Source organism: Toxorhynchites rutilus, chromosome 1 (genome assembly GCF_029784135.1).
Source record: "Toxorhynchites rutilus septentrionalis strain SRP chromosome 1, ASM2978413v1, whole genome shotgun sequence".
Classification (NCBI taxonomy): Eukaryota; Metazoa; Arthropoda; class Insecta; order Diptera; family Culicidae; genus Toxorhynchites; species Toxorhynchites rutilus.
Genome location: NC_073744.1, coordinates 53443260 through 53458461, shown reverse-complemented (window position 1 = coordinate 53458461; position 15202 = coordinate 53443260). Strand labels below are relative to the sequence as shown.

Sequence of the window (15202 nt, the reverse complement as noted above, 5' to 3'; positions counted from 1 at the left end):
CAGCTGACTATCCTCAGTTGACTATGACTATGCAGAGTCCTGGTGTCAATACAATCAGTGCACTGATTAAAGGGTGTGTCACATCAAATTGCATCACGGAAAAAACGCTGTAGAATTTCGCCCAGTAGACCAATCCTTTTGAAAATTTTAGACAGTAAAATAAAAACTATTAAACAACTTTTGGCATTTTCTTTTTATTCATACTTTGAGCCCAAGCCCGTATGCTCGCACCTTCCTCTTTACCCCGTCCATAAGGTTCTGTACAACGTCAGGTTGTAGTTTTTTTTGAACAGAAATCCATTTTCTCTTGAAGTCCGCCTCCGATTTGACAACTTTTGGGTTCTTCCGGAGGGCCTGCTTCATAATCGCCCAATATTTCTCTATTGGGCGAAGCTCCGGCGCGTTGGGCGGGTTCATTTCCTTTGGCACGAAGGTGACTCCGTTGGCTTCGTACCACTCCAACACGTCCTTTGAATAGTGGCACGAAGCGAGATCCGGCCAGAAGATGGTCGGGCCCTCGTGCTGCTTCAATAGTGGTAGTAAGCGCTTCTGTAGGCACTCCTTAAGGTAAACCTGCCCGTTTACCGTGCCGGTCATCACGAAGGGGGCGCTCCGCTTTCTGCAAGAGCAGATCGCTCGCCACACCATGTACTTTTTGACAAACTTGGATAGTTTCTGCTAGCGAATCTCCTCCGGAACGCTGAATTTTCCTCAGCGGAGAAGAACAACAGGCCCGGCAGCTGACGAAAGTCCGCTTTGACGTAGGTTTCGTCGTCCATTACCAGGCAATGCGGCTTCGTCAGCATTTCGGTGTACAGCTTCCGGGCTCGCGTCTTCCCCACCATGTTTTGCCTTTCGTCGCGGTTAGGAGCCTTCTGAACCTTGTATGTACGCAGGCCCTCCCGCTACTTGGTCCGCTGGACGAATGAACTTGACAAATTCAGCTTATTGGCGACATCCCGGACCGAACTTCTCGGATTACGTCTAAACTGCTTAACTACGCGCTTGTGATCTTCTTCACTGACGGAGCATCCATTTTTGCCGTTCTTCACCTTCCGGTCGATGGTTAGGTTCTCGAAGTATCGTTTTAGTACTCTGCTGACCGTGGATTGGACGATTCCCAGCATCTTACCGATGTCCCGATGTGACAACTCTGGATTCTCGAAATGAGTGCGCAGGATTAATTCACGACGCTCTTTTTTGTTCGATGACATTTTTCCAAATTTACGAAAAATTTACAGTGAAGCATGGCCAACGTGATCTATACACTCTTATCTGATTATAAGCGAAAGCTGAAGATATAATTCCTAAAAATTAAATTTCTACAGCGTTTTTTCCGTGATGCAATTTGATGTGACACACCCTTTATACACTTACCATATTCTGAGCATTCTGAAGCGAATGGTTTGGGCGCGATCCATCCACATGGCTGTAGAGCAACAACTAGAGGTTTGCCGCACTATTGAATGATTCTGTTTTTTTTTTTAATTTTCTTCTTTTACTTGGATGTGATGATGCACTATGCTCAGCTACATTCGCAGTGGTATTGATGTATGAAAATTGTTTGATTGATTTATTTTTCTGTTGAAGATGCTTTAAACCACAAAGTTCATTCTAGCCATGAAAATTTCAATCAACCAATGGAGGTTCTGCGATGGAGCTCACGATCGTTCACTTGAAAATTGTGCTTTAACCTAACACTTCCATTGCTCGCCAGTTAACTTGGTTTTCCATCGTATTATAAATGTCGAGTTCCGTTCAAGAGTTGTTCGATGCAGACCCAAACCAATACAAAAAATGACAGAAATGCTGAATTTGTCCCGAATAGCAATTAACCATGGGGAAGTTTGAAAGTTATGGTAAAATGGTTGGCAAATGTAGCATCGCGAAACCATTTGTGAAAAGAAGGGATTTATTTCGAGGATTCTAACCCCAAATATGGCTTTCACCTGGTGAAATATTGGTGAATACTGGTGCATATTGGTGAATATTGGTGAATGAAACCAGCAGAAATGGTGCATGATTGACGTAATCATAAACCCACTTTTGACCGTTAATATATAATTATGAATGATTCAAAATTTGTTGAATACAATTTCTACGCAAATGGTGTACGAAATCAGGATTATCGATAAAGTAAAGAAAATAAATTTTACACGCTAACATCTCTAGAATAATCGGGGGTAGAATCAAGGGATATACTTACTATATAGTACTACTTTATAAGGTTTTTTCTTTCTCTTTCTAGCATACCTGCGAATGAAAAGAAAAAAATTGTTTTTAATCAATTGTAGGGAATATTAAAAAAAAATCAAAAACTTCATTTATATATATTTATATATATATATATATATATATATATATATATATATATATATATATATATATATATATATATATATATATATATATATATATATATATATATATATATATATATATATATATATATATATATATATATATATATATAAGTTATAATCACCTAAGGTTCTGAAAGATGGTTGAACAAGAACATGTTGGATGGTTGAGCTCTAGGCTAGAACTACTTTATTTTGACATTGCTCCATATTTTATATCCAGCGAGAACTTGACTAATCTACCCGTTGACTACACTTTCAACTACCCTGCTTTAAATCATTACCCTCGTTCAATGACTACCCGCTCGACAACACGTGCTCTGTGTTGATGGTTTTGAAGGTTAAGCCTGGTTTCGCTTATAACTTATATATATATATATATATATATATATATATATATATATATATATATATATATATATATATATTTATATTTATATTTATATAAATATATATAAATGAAGTTTTTGATTATATATATATAAGAATTAATTGCTGTCTGTCTGTCTGTCTGTCTGATTCTTATGGACTCGGAAACTACTGAACGGATCAACATGAAAATTGGTATGTAGGGGTTTTCGGGGCCGGGGAAGGTTTTCGTGATAGTTTGAGACCCCTTTCCCCTCTCTAAGGGGGGCTTTCATACAAATTAAACACAAATCTCTACATTACTCGAGAATTAATCAAGCAAATGAAACGAAATTCGGCATATGGAGGTTTTTGGGTGCAATAAATGTTTTTACGGTGGTTAGATACTCCTGCCCCCTCTCTTAGGAGGAGCTGCCATACAAATAAAACACAAATTTCTGCATTACTCGAGAATTAATCAAGCAAATGAAACCAAATTAGGCATATTGAGGTTTCAGGATGCAATTAATGTTTCTATGGTGGTTAGACTCTCCACCCCCTCTCTAAGGGGGAGCTGCCATACAAATGAAAGACAAATTTCTGCATAATTATAAAACTACTCAATCAAATGGAGCCAAATTTGGCATGTGAAGGTTTCACGGAGCACGAAACGTTTCTATGGCGAATAAACTCCTCCCCCTCTCTAAGGGGGGCTGCCATACAAACGAAACACAAACTTCTGCATAACTCGAGAACTAATCAAGCACAATTTGGGATGTGAGTTTGACATGACAATTGAAAATTTTCAGAAAACTCTGAAGCAAAAAGGGAAAATTCGGAAAATTTAATTCCCATACGTTCTACAATTACATAGTGACAAGTGCTGTTAGTCCATTTGATGTTTGCGCTGGCAAAATTGATCTTTGTTCGAAACTGGAAATGGATTTTAATGTGATGAAACGCACCCCTATATCTGCTTCTATCTATACCAATAAAAAAGTATCGCCGAATGTGTTGATAAGAGCAGAATCCGAGGAAAGAATTGTCCGATTTACGGCTGTCTTTATTTTATAAAACATTTATTCCATGTAACGGAGAAACATGTTATTTGCAAGTGGTTGAAAAATCTTGAACGAGAATTGTGTCTGAAAATAATCTGATGTTATAATGATGAGTTTTGTTAGAAATACTAGGAATTTAACAGTAAAAGGTAAACTCACCGGGGTCGAATAGAAGATCAATCAATGAATAGTTCTGCGATTTTACCCATGATCTTGCTCATAGTGAGAAAACGTGAATGTTTGAAGGAATTGATAACAAATAACAAATTTTGGGCGGGACGAAGTTTGCCGGGTCAGCTAGTGATTAATAATTTTTTATCCAAGTATTAGAAATTAAGTCGTCCAAATGACACTCTTCCAGATATATTTTGGCTCCAACTTGCCATGGCAGCTCATTCGGTAACATTATGGGAATGGCTCATCCGCTCTTTAGGACGAAGGCTTACAAATCAAAGGAAGAAATCACGGAAAGAGGGGCTCTCGTTTCCGATGATAATCCATATTGAATACATATATTGAAGCACTCGCTGTTCGAGCCCGTAAAAATTTCATTTTCGCACAGCAACAGTTTATTGCTTTATTTTCAAAACCACGGAAAAAAACACTCATACGGTTCATAGCCTGAAAAATAACAATTAGCTCCCTGTGACTAACCGGACTGGAAGAATAACAGCTTTCTGTTGCATCGTGCTGTGCGCGAACAACCGTCGCCTTTGTTGAATTTATTTTATATATGATGCCACACTCCAGCACACATTTTTGCTCCAGCTTAACACATAATAGTTATCACGTTGTCGCAACAAACACATTTTGCGTCCTCATTTTTTTTTATTTCCCCTCCGAACTAATTTGCTGCTGTCATACACACTCAGAACATGTTACTCCCTATCCAGCTTCTGTGGACCATACGCAGCAAGGACCACCCAGGATAACACACGCTTCCAGCCAGTTACGGTCCGTTACCAGCTCGCACAATCAATTGAAATCAATCATTTGCAGGCGAGGCTCTCCAAAGCATTCCGTGAAAAAGCGCTTCGATCAGCTAAGCTCAACACTTTATTCGTTTCCCTCGCTAGTTGTTTTCATGGTGAAGCCCAACCCAGTATACATGCGGAGTTTGGTGGTGGAAAAACTAACCTAATCCTTCCCCCTCCCCCTTCGCAACGGCGGCTGAGGTCGGGTTTAGTTTATATATTGAAATTTAAAATATCACCAACTACGCTCGAATAAACTTGATGCGGCGAATTTAAATAGCAACAGCATCCCTCGGCACTTTCCCATCTCGTCCCACCACGAGCCACACTTCGCACATCATGGGATGCGTTTGATGGATACACTACATGCGAACCTGCTCCGGAAGCTCAACAAGCTGTACCTAATTCAATCAATAGCCGAGGAAGTGGTGCGTTGCAAAATTTGTGGTTAGATGAATTGGTTATGTAGCTTCATGAGAGCGTTTTTCAGCAGAAAATATCCGTGTTCATGGCGATTAGTGATCATTTATCCAGACTGTATGTCCGTATTGCAAATCTGGGAATCCATTCCATACTCTTGTTTCATAAATAAGCTTACCAAATGTATCGTTTTGAACGAGACAGTACCGCTTTTTCGACCTTTATACATACACTAGGGTGGCAATGGATGTATGGAAAATAAATCATCATCGAATTTCTAAAACCGACCATGTACATTTTGTTTATTGGCCCAATAAAATATCTCTGCAAAGTTTCAGCTCGATCGGACATGATTTAGGGGTGTTTGATGTTTTGATCCTCGAAAATCTTCCAAGGGGGAAAAAATTTGGAAATTTGGAAAATCGAAATTTTTTTTCGATTCCAAAATGACTTAGACATGCATGAGATCTGGTGTCATCTCGAAATCTGGTGTCATCCCGAAAAAAAATTTTTTTTCCATACCATCATTGCCTCTCAGGCTATGTCCCAAAAGGTCGCTTTTCGCCCAATGTTTTTTTTTCGAGATGAAACCAGATCTCTACGTTTCATGCATTTTTAAGTCATTTGACATCGATAAAAAATCGATTTTCCAAATTTCCTTTACTCCTCCCTTGGAAGATTTTCGAGGATAAAAAAATTGAAACTTTGAGCGCTTTAAGGCACCCCCAAATCATGTCCGGTCGAGCTGAAACTTTACACAGATCATTTTTTTGGGGCCAATAAACAAAATGTACATGGTCGGTTTTTGAAATTTTACATGACCATTTTCGCTGCCACCCAATTATACACTCTACACTTTATACTTTGTACTTCGGATACGATTTGCGATAAATCTATCCTCTAATTTACTCCAAATTTTGAAAAATCTTCTAGAAAAAAACGGCTCTGCGTATCAATATGAAACATTTACAGATGTTTAGGGGATACACTAGGATAAAAATTTGCCTGCAAACATTAGAACTTACTGCGATATGTGCAGAATTACAGTGTATTTTGTAAAGCACTATAAAAATCCGGTTTTTGGCACTTTTTTGAAATCGATGCAAAAAACTTAAATAATTTTTTTTTGTCAAAGTAACAAATTGTTCTTATGCAGAATTTATTGGAGTTTTCAAAACTGCCTTTCGATTTGCGGTGCGATGGTTGTTTATTGAATTATTCATCATCAAAGACGAAGGGGTAATTTTTCATTCAAACCGAAATATCTCTGTGTGGGAAGGTCCTACAGGAACTTTCTTGGAACCAAATTAAAGCTTGATAAGGTTAATTGGATTTGCTATTGAGTTGATAAGCAAAAAATTGCGTTAGTCCAAAAATATTTTTGAAAAAAACAAAGAAAAATAGATTTTTCATTTCTTCCCGATATTGTTGCCCACTACACCTACACACACCAAGATAAAAATATGTACCAATACCTGAAAGTTGTAGCTTCAAATGATGCACATCCCATCGATATGCGTTGATTTATCACGAAGTTACAGCATGTCAAAAATCACTTAAAATTTCCGACTGCGCACTCTGCTCCTCTATTTTTTTTTTGTCGAGTGTAGATTGTTCCGTATTTTTATCGATTTGTACGAATTTTCAGTATAAAGAAAAGAAAGCGTTAAAATCAACTTTATGGAAGATTTTTATTCTCTACACAAAAATTGTCTTCGACAAAGTTGTTACATTTTCATGTCGTCAAAAATAGGGTGACCAAAATTATCTTTATAGATAAAAAAATATATTTTGACAATGGTGTAGCCTCAGTTATTCTAAGCAACTTTGTAGAACAAAGTTTTATTCTATCTCATGAAATATCCGATGTATCGCTTTTTTCTCAGTTTCATCAGGGTGATCATGAAAGACCGGTTTTTTTTTCTTTAACTTTTTTATTTCAAATCCTACGTCAAAATTGTCTTCGTACGACTTTTAGAGCTTATCAAGACAGATATTTTGCTATGCAGAACATGTCAATATCTTAATCCTAGTTAAAGTTATTGATGCTTTTTCACCCAAAACTCATGATTTCAATTGAAATTTACTCAAATACAAAAAATAACATAGTGTTCCGAAGACGGTTTGCATTTAAAATTAGCAATATAAAAATTAGAACAAAAAAACCGTTTTTTTTTTAATGGTGACCTTAACGCAACTTATAAAAAGCGCTATATCAGTTATTTCAAGAGATAGAAAAAACTTTGTTCTACAAAGTTGCTTAAAGTAACTGGGACTACAACATCGTCAAACTTTATTTCCCTCTATCTATAAAGATAAGAAAGTTATATTTTTTAGTTAATCGAAAATTAGATGCTTTTTTCCACTTAAATGCACTTCCTGGACCATTGTGCAACGGTGTAGCCTCAATTATTCTAAGCAACTTCGTAGAACAAAGTATTTTTATCTCTTACAATAACCGATATAGCAAGTTAGAAAAAACGCTATATCGGTGATTTTAAGAGATACTATGTATAACTGCGTTTGCCTCTATCTATAAAGATAAGAAAGTTAATTTTTTTCTTTCATCGAAAATGTTGGTCACTTTATTTTTGATAGCATAAAAAAGAGCGCTCTATTATAAGTAACAACTTTGTTAAAGACTGTTTTTGTCTAGAGAATAACTGTCGAGCTCTAGATGCTAAGGGGGAGGAGTGTCAAACCATCATAAAAACATTTATTGCCCTTTAAAATTGCCACATGCCAAATTTGGCTCTATTTACCTTATTAGTTCTTGAGTTTTGCAGACATTTATGGTTCATTTCTATGGCAACTCCCCCTTGGAAGTCGGGGGGAGTATCTATTCATCATAGAAACGTTTCTTGTCCCCTAAAACCTTCACATGCCAAATGTTGCTCTTTTTTTTCCAAAATATATATTTTTATCAAGGCTCATATGGCGTTAGCCTGACGGGGCCGGAGTTCAATATTTTGACAGTTTTTCTTATTATCTATGTTAGTAATATGTAACCGATTACTCGCGGTCGGCTCGAGGTTAGTATTACAAATGTGCTCGTGATTGGGATGTTGCTGTCTCCAATGCTCTGTACGTGTGCCCGACACGGGATACTTCCTATTGGGATGCAGCTGACCATTAATCAGCGACGCCCCCCTTGTATGTACCCCATATCTAGCGTGGTGCGTCTTCTCGACTCGAAGAATCCAGGATAGAATGGTCACTAGCCGGCGCAATCATCAGTTCGTGTAGAGTTGTCATGATCGGTACAACCTTTGGCTCTTGTTGAATCATCAGTGGACTGCACAACCTTTGGCCCGTGTATCTGTAAAGAGTGTGTGTATGTATTGCCGCGACTAAGTAAAAGTTTATAGATCGGATAGGAGGGATATGAAACAGGGACACAGTAGTAGGAAACTCTTTGTTTGTGTTGTTGTTGTGTTGTTGCTCTTTGCTTGATTAGTTTTTGGGTTTTGCAGAAATTTGTGTTTCATTTGTACGGCAGCCCCCCGTTTGGAATAGGGGGAGGAGTGTCTAATCACCATAGAAACATATATTACACCCTAAAACCTTCACATGCCAAACTTGGTTTCGTTTGCTTGATTAATTCTGGAGTTTTGCAGTTTCGACATCTATCAACCAAATATTCTTTACAAGTTTTTAAGTTTTGTACAACAAGTTCAATATTTACTGCGTTGAAAATGTCAAATTTCGTTACAAGTAAGCACCATTCGCGGCATGTTCTGATTCCCTGTTTCCATTGGACAAAACGCGCAGTTGAAGCACATCGAATGCTTGTGGAAGTTCGTAATGACTCTGCGCCATCGGATAGATATTGTAGGGAATGGGTTGGGCGATTTAAATTTTAGTGTTAAAGAGAACAAGTGGCCAGACGAGAGTCGATAATATTCCATCTATTCATTTATTCTAACTACACTTATCCCCCTATTTACACGGTTCATGTTTTACATGATTTCACTTTCACACGATTTATGAAATAACAAATTTTGAAAATCTAAAAAAAAAATATGAGTAGTTCATATGAAAGAAAGTAAAATAGGATCATAGTTTTCACTACGAGTGCGATTTTATGTTTCAGAACTGGAAAGTCAATTTTATATCTTTTTTGGAGTCTTTATGTGTTCTTCTTCTTCTTCAATGGCACTAACGTTCCTAGAGGAACTTCGCCGTCTCAACGTAGTATTACTTGCGTCATTTTTTTTATTAGTACTTAGTTAAGATTTCTATGCCAAATAACACGCCTTGAATGCATTCTGAGTGGCAAGCTCTAGAATACGCGTGATCACAGTGCAAGTCGGAGGAAATTTCTTTGACGAAAAATTCCCCCGACCAGAACGGGAATCGAACCCGAACACCCGGCATGTTAGTTATGACGCTAACCACTCGGCCACGGGTTTTTATGTGTTATTTGTGTGAATTTTTCAAGCTCTTAGAATGCGAAGAACATCGACAGAAATGAAAAGCAAAGGAAAGTTATATCTCTGCTTCGGCTGAAAATCTTTTCGATAAATTTAATGATTAATAAAGCAACAAATCTACACAGCCCATAATATATTTTTTTATCACTTAGTCTGAAGTCGAATCTAAAATCTTCCCGGATTCGTCAACTGTTGAACCAGAATCGCATCAGAAATGCTCAAGTGATAAGGATGACTTTATACTAACCAGAATAACAAGGCTGGTAGTTCCAAAAAGTTGTGATAGCGAATTAACTTATTACAATTAAGTTTCTTGTAAAATTCATTCTTTTGTTTGTATCCAGAAGTTTTAATGAATTCCATAAATAGATTTATAAAATTGTTTCACTTGAATACATGATTGAATTGAACATATATTGAGAGTTTATTTCGTTTTACTCGGTTTTACAAAGCAAAATCTGAGAATTAATTTTACACGGTTTTGTCGGGAACCTATCTTCAGTACACTGAGGGATAGATGTATTTGAAAAATAACGGATGGGAAATTCTGATTTACCCGCTTTCTAGTTTAGAGCATGCCTCTTCCGATCACCATTCGTTTTGATCGATACAGAACGCTCTTAGTGAGATACACTTTACCTCAGAACCAAAATTAGAATTGTATGGTATTGGATTCATTCTTTACTTCAGAAGATGAGCGCTTCTTTCGCGATGGGAAAAAGTAGTAACTAGTGATGGCCAAATTGATTCATTCCACTTTTTCAAATAATTGTGTTGTTGTAGTTGTCTTAATGGACTACGTCTTACATTAAGGGTGCCAAATCAGAAGACAGATCACGATTTTATGAAATAAAGTTAACGTTAATAACTATTTTTGCTGCGAACGGATTTTAACGATTTACATACCAATCGAATCGGAAATTTTCTAAGATTGGTTTGATATGATATACATTACAATCGCATGGTCTGTATATGGTTTAAATTGATGAAAATTGGAAGCATTCCCATTTCCCCATACATTAGTTCTGTCCATTTGTATGCTTTCTCGAACAGAGCTGTCAATAACGAGCATCTTATGCAGCCGCTAGAATAGAAACAACGAAGGGAATATTGAAAATAGAATATTTGCGAAGTAAGCTGTCGCTAGCGTATAAATATTGCATCTCCTCTGAGAAAAATTCTCAGAACCTTTCTGTGCCCGAAACAACAGAAGTCGCTCATTCTGTTCGTTTCGACATAGGACTATGACTTTGATTTCTATATAGGGGGGTCACTCTACGAAAAATGTAACGATTTATTAAGAGTTTTCGAACGCATATTACTCAAAATGGTTATTGTGACATATGTTGTGTTATATATCATTAGACAGGAAATTTATCCAGATTTTTTTTTCACTTGAAACATGAACAGTGAAATATTAAAAAAGTTTACAATTTGGCGATTTAATTGGATATGTTTTCTTTCGATTGCACTATCCACTCGCTTCCTCCCCGACGCAACGAGCAATCTTTTTGCCTAAATTCGGGTGTCAGCTCATAATGTGAGTTGATGCGTAAATTGAATTATTCTCCTTTTACCGATGATAGGCATTTATTTTATATTATATTGTATGTTGTCCAATCAATTTGTGCTCAATTCATGTTTTTATCGTGTAGGTCTCACTACTAACAATTTGTGTAATTGTGGTCCAGGATGTCATAATATCGAGTATGTTGTTTGCGTATGTAAAAATGCAATAAATGAATTCAAATGGCTGCTGATTTAGAAGATCCAAAGGGTATACCCAAGTAAATCAGATTATGATAGCTTGAGTAGTCGCGATCTTACAGGGCTATAAAGTTATTACAAACGTTCATACACACACTCTTTACAGATGCACGGGCCGAAGGTTGTGCAGTCCACTGATTATTCAACAAGAGCCAAAGGTTGTACCGCTCATGACAACTCTACACGAGCTGATGATTGCGCCGGCTAGTGACCATTCTATCCTGGATTCCTCGAGTCGAGAAAGACGCACCACGCTAGATATGAGGTACAGACTAGGGGGGCGTTGCTGATTAATGGTCAGCTGCATCCCAATAGGAAGTATCCCGTGTCGGGCACACGTACAGAGCATCGAAGACAGTGACATACCAATTATGAGAACACTTGTAATACTAACCTCGAGTCAACCGCGAGTAATCGGTTACATATTACTAACATAGTCTAAGCAAACATTGTCAAAATATTGAACTCCCGGCCCCGTTAGGCTGACGCCATATGAGCCTTAATAAAATATATATTTTGGATAAAAACAAAAAAAGTTATTACAAACAATGTTCCGGACAATGATAATGCTAATTTTATCTAAAATATATTTTTTGTAGTCATAGATTTATTTGACTCAGTCTTATATTCATGAAGGTCTTAACTATTAAGACTTGTGTTTAAAAATGATACATGATGACTCTTTGTCTTCCTCTGCATGACTGAATAAACAGGAGAAATTGTAGTAATGGCTTTATTGGTATTTTTGTGTACATTTTTGAAGAATGCGGTACCGAATTCTACCACGTTATGTCATCTAACCCGTTTAAAGGATACAAGTACATACAGGAAACGGGTTTTCCAGGGCATCCATTTGATGAATCAAAAGAGAAAAAAATACAGATTTTGAAAAATGAAAAACTCAATTTAAATGCAATTACTACACACAATCACAGTCCTATGTCAAGACCCCGTCCGTGCCCCTAGGCTCAGACCCACCAACTTTTGTGTTTTATGTTTTCTCTCGAGCTATGAACGCTAGCGAATATTTCACTTGAAGTTCATCGCTGCAACTGTGTGAATCTGTTAGACACGTGTTTTATGCTTGTTGAATGGCGATGCACGGAAGATGCCTCTCGTTAAATACCAAGTGCAATGCGTGCATTGATATAAAGAAACAAATTGCGACATAAGGCAAAGGCAAGGAAGAATCGTTGCTTCTCGAAATAGTTTTACAAAACCACGCAAGCCATTAAACCTTTTCAGTGTCCCCGGAACTTTTTACTAAAGAATTATCTATGAACTTTCGACGTAAAGCCTGTCCACGTTAAATTTCGGACACTTTTCTTTCAGTGTAGTTTATGAAATATTTCACTAATCAATGAAATATTTCACTTACATGACAGCTGAAACCCTCCTCTTTATTTCGATGTCGAACATGTTTACATTCTTCTTCAGTTTGGTAAAATGGCGTCGAATCAAGTGGAAGTACGCAAGCGCATTTTGCGCGAACGGCAGCAAAATCCAACACTGTCGGTAAGCGATCTCGCCAAAAAGCTCAAACTGCCGAAGTGTACCGTGTTTAGTGTGTGCAAATCGTTTGACCAGCGCTTAACTGTGGATCGGAAGGTTGGAAGCGGAACAAATCGAAAAGTATGCTACCGACAGATGGACCGAGTGGTGGTTGCCATTATTGAGAAGCATCCCAACCTTTCAGTTAGAAATGTGACTCGAAAGATTGGAAAATCAAAATCATATGTACAAAAAGTGAAGCACAGGCATGGACTGAAGACGTACAAAGTGAAAAGGGTGCCCAATCGTGATGATAAGCAAAATTTTACTGCAAAAAGCCGTGCTAAGGTGCTCTACACCCAGTTTTTGCAAAAATTTTCATGCACCAGAAAGGACAATGAAACTTATATTCTCGAAGACATCAAACAGCTTCCGGATCGCGTTCTGTCCAGAACTTCGCCCAGTGGAAAAGTACCGGGCTCTGATTAGGCGAAAACTATTCGAAACTAAGAAGAAAGCGAATGGCATTAATGATTTCAAGAGGAGATGGAAAAGCGCCACCGCCAGCATATCTGAGGATACTGTACGGAACCTAATAGCAGATGTTCCCAAGAAAGTTCGTGAATTTTACAGACAACGTAATTAACATCGAAGTAAGCTTTCCTTGTTTTAGATAGAAGTCTATTTTACTGAAATAAACAAATCGGTTTTGTTGTATTACCTGAATTTTTGTTTTACTGACATCATCTCGGTTTCCGAAATTTACCGTGGACAGGCTTTATTCGCAAATAATGTCCGAAATGATAAAACAACGTTTCAAAAAAAAAAGATTGCGTAGTCCTACGTCCTAAACGGTCGTGTCTCGGATACAACCCCTCGAATTATTTTTTATGTCGTGTCCCGTTTTCAATCGTGAACTATTTCGGTCGGCCTGTTCATAAAGCATATATCATTTAGAAATACGACACTTCATTTTGGCGATTACGGCGTTCCCAGTGGCCGGATATGCATGCACGTTGTTTCGAGATATTCATCATGCAGAATGAGAAAAGCAAAATAATGGTGCACAATCTTCTCCAGAATCCTCCAGCGTCAATGGACACCAGCCAAAAAAAAATACGTCAAATTTTATGGTTTTGCTTTGATGAAGACGGGAACGCAAGTCAGGCGGCAGAAAACCTGAATTGTGTTTATGGTTCTGATAGTAAATTATGAAAATTTTGTGAAATTGAAATTTTCAACAGCTCATTATCGCCATTTTCTAGCAGCTCATTATGGAAGTGGATCACCCACTGCTAGGTGCCCACCGGTGTAGGTTACGTTCGCCGCAGGATAAAAAATTCCCACGTAGGAAATTCCACTCATTTTGTGGAACAAATGCGATCTTGAATAATAGAAATTATGTTCGATTGGCTGGAAAAGGGTACGTGCAGCAGCGTTTGCTGTTGATTTGAGTATTTCATTTGAAGCACTGCGGCTGTCGATTTTATTTCAAAATGCGGAATGCGATATGCGAATTCAAACTAATTCAGGGAAAAATTATTTTAATCATGCGTACGGTGCAATTTTATGCGGCACAATCGAACAAGCATTCTCGTTTAACCCATATTTTATATCTTTTATATATATCTGAAATGTGAATTAGCGTTCCCACAACTCGTAGTTGTAAACAAGCTTCGCCATTATTTCATTATTTTTGCTTTATTGCATCAACAAATCCTCTTGGAATCAATCGACCGGAACTACTTCAAAACGGCATTTCTACCAAAACTTTTCACCACCAAGTGGTGCGCAGTGAAGTGGGTGAAAAACCAATTTTAACTTCTCGCCGATGAAGCATCGATACCGACAGTCCTATCAAAACAACACAAAACTAGCCTTGTACCACCGACCCTCCAGCGTAAAATCGAAAGCCACGCCTCAGCCAAAAGTCCTTTATGTTGAAACGTCTCTCGGCTTCGGAGATCCCCAACCGCCAGCACTAATCTCCTCGGGAAATTGTGCGACAGCAGGATTCACCCATGTACGCAAACATACTTCCAAAATAGCTGCTAACCGACCGGGACGGCCAAAAACATCCCGCTAACCTCCCCCAGGCGGGAGTCGTGCCTTTGCCAGGTTCACTGCAGCTGTGGCCAAGTTTGCCCAAAACAGCAACAAAACTTTCCTCCCGCAGAAAAAAAAAGAAACAAATCCTTCCCTTTTGGGTGATCGTTCGGGTGACAGTTTGAGCTCGCCTCGGCTCCCCTTTCCTGACAGCATCGACGATCAGCAATTCCAAATGAAATCGTCCTAAAAATGCAGATTTTTAAAACTTGTATTTTTGATTCCAATGAAAGTGTGTATTC

General features: G+C 37.9%; 1 protein-coding gene across 11 annotated transcripts in view; it reads right to left on the bottom strand.

Moving 5' to 3' along the window:
• The window catches only part of LOC129766800 (cadherin-87A), a 722345-nt gene that overhangs the window by 425162 nt on the left and 281981 nt on the right, over positions 1-15202 (bottom strand). The window contains exon 3 of one of the 11 annotated variants that reach the window (XM_055767422.1): positions 2207-2253. The exons of the other annotated variants lie outside the window; for them this stretch is intronic. The gene's annotated coding sequence lies outside the window, so the exon portion shown is untranslated. The remainder of the gene's footprint in view (positions 1-2206; positions 2254-15202) is intronic. 11 annotated transcript variants of the gene reach the window in all.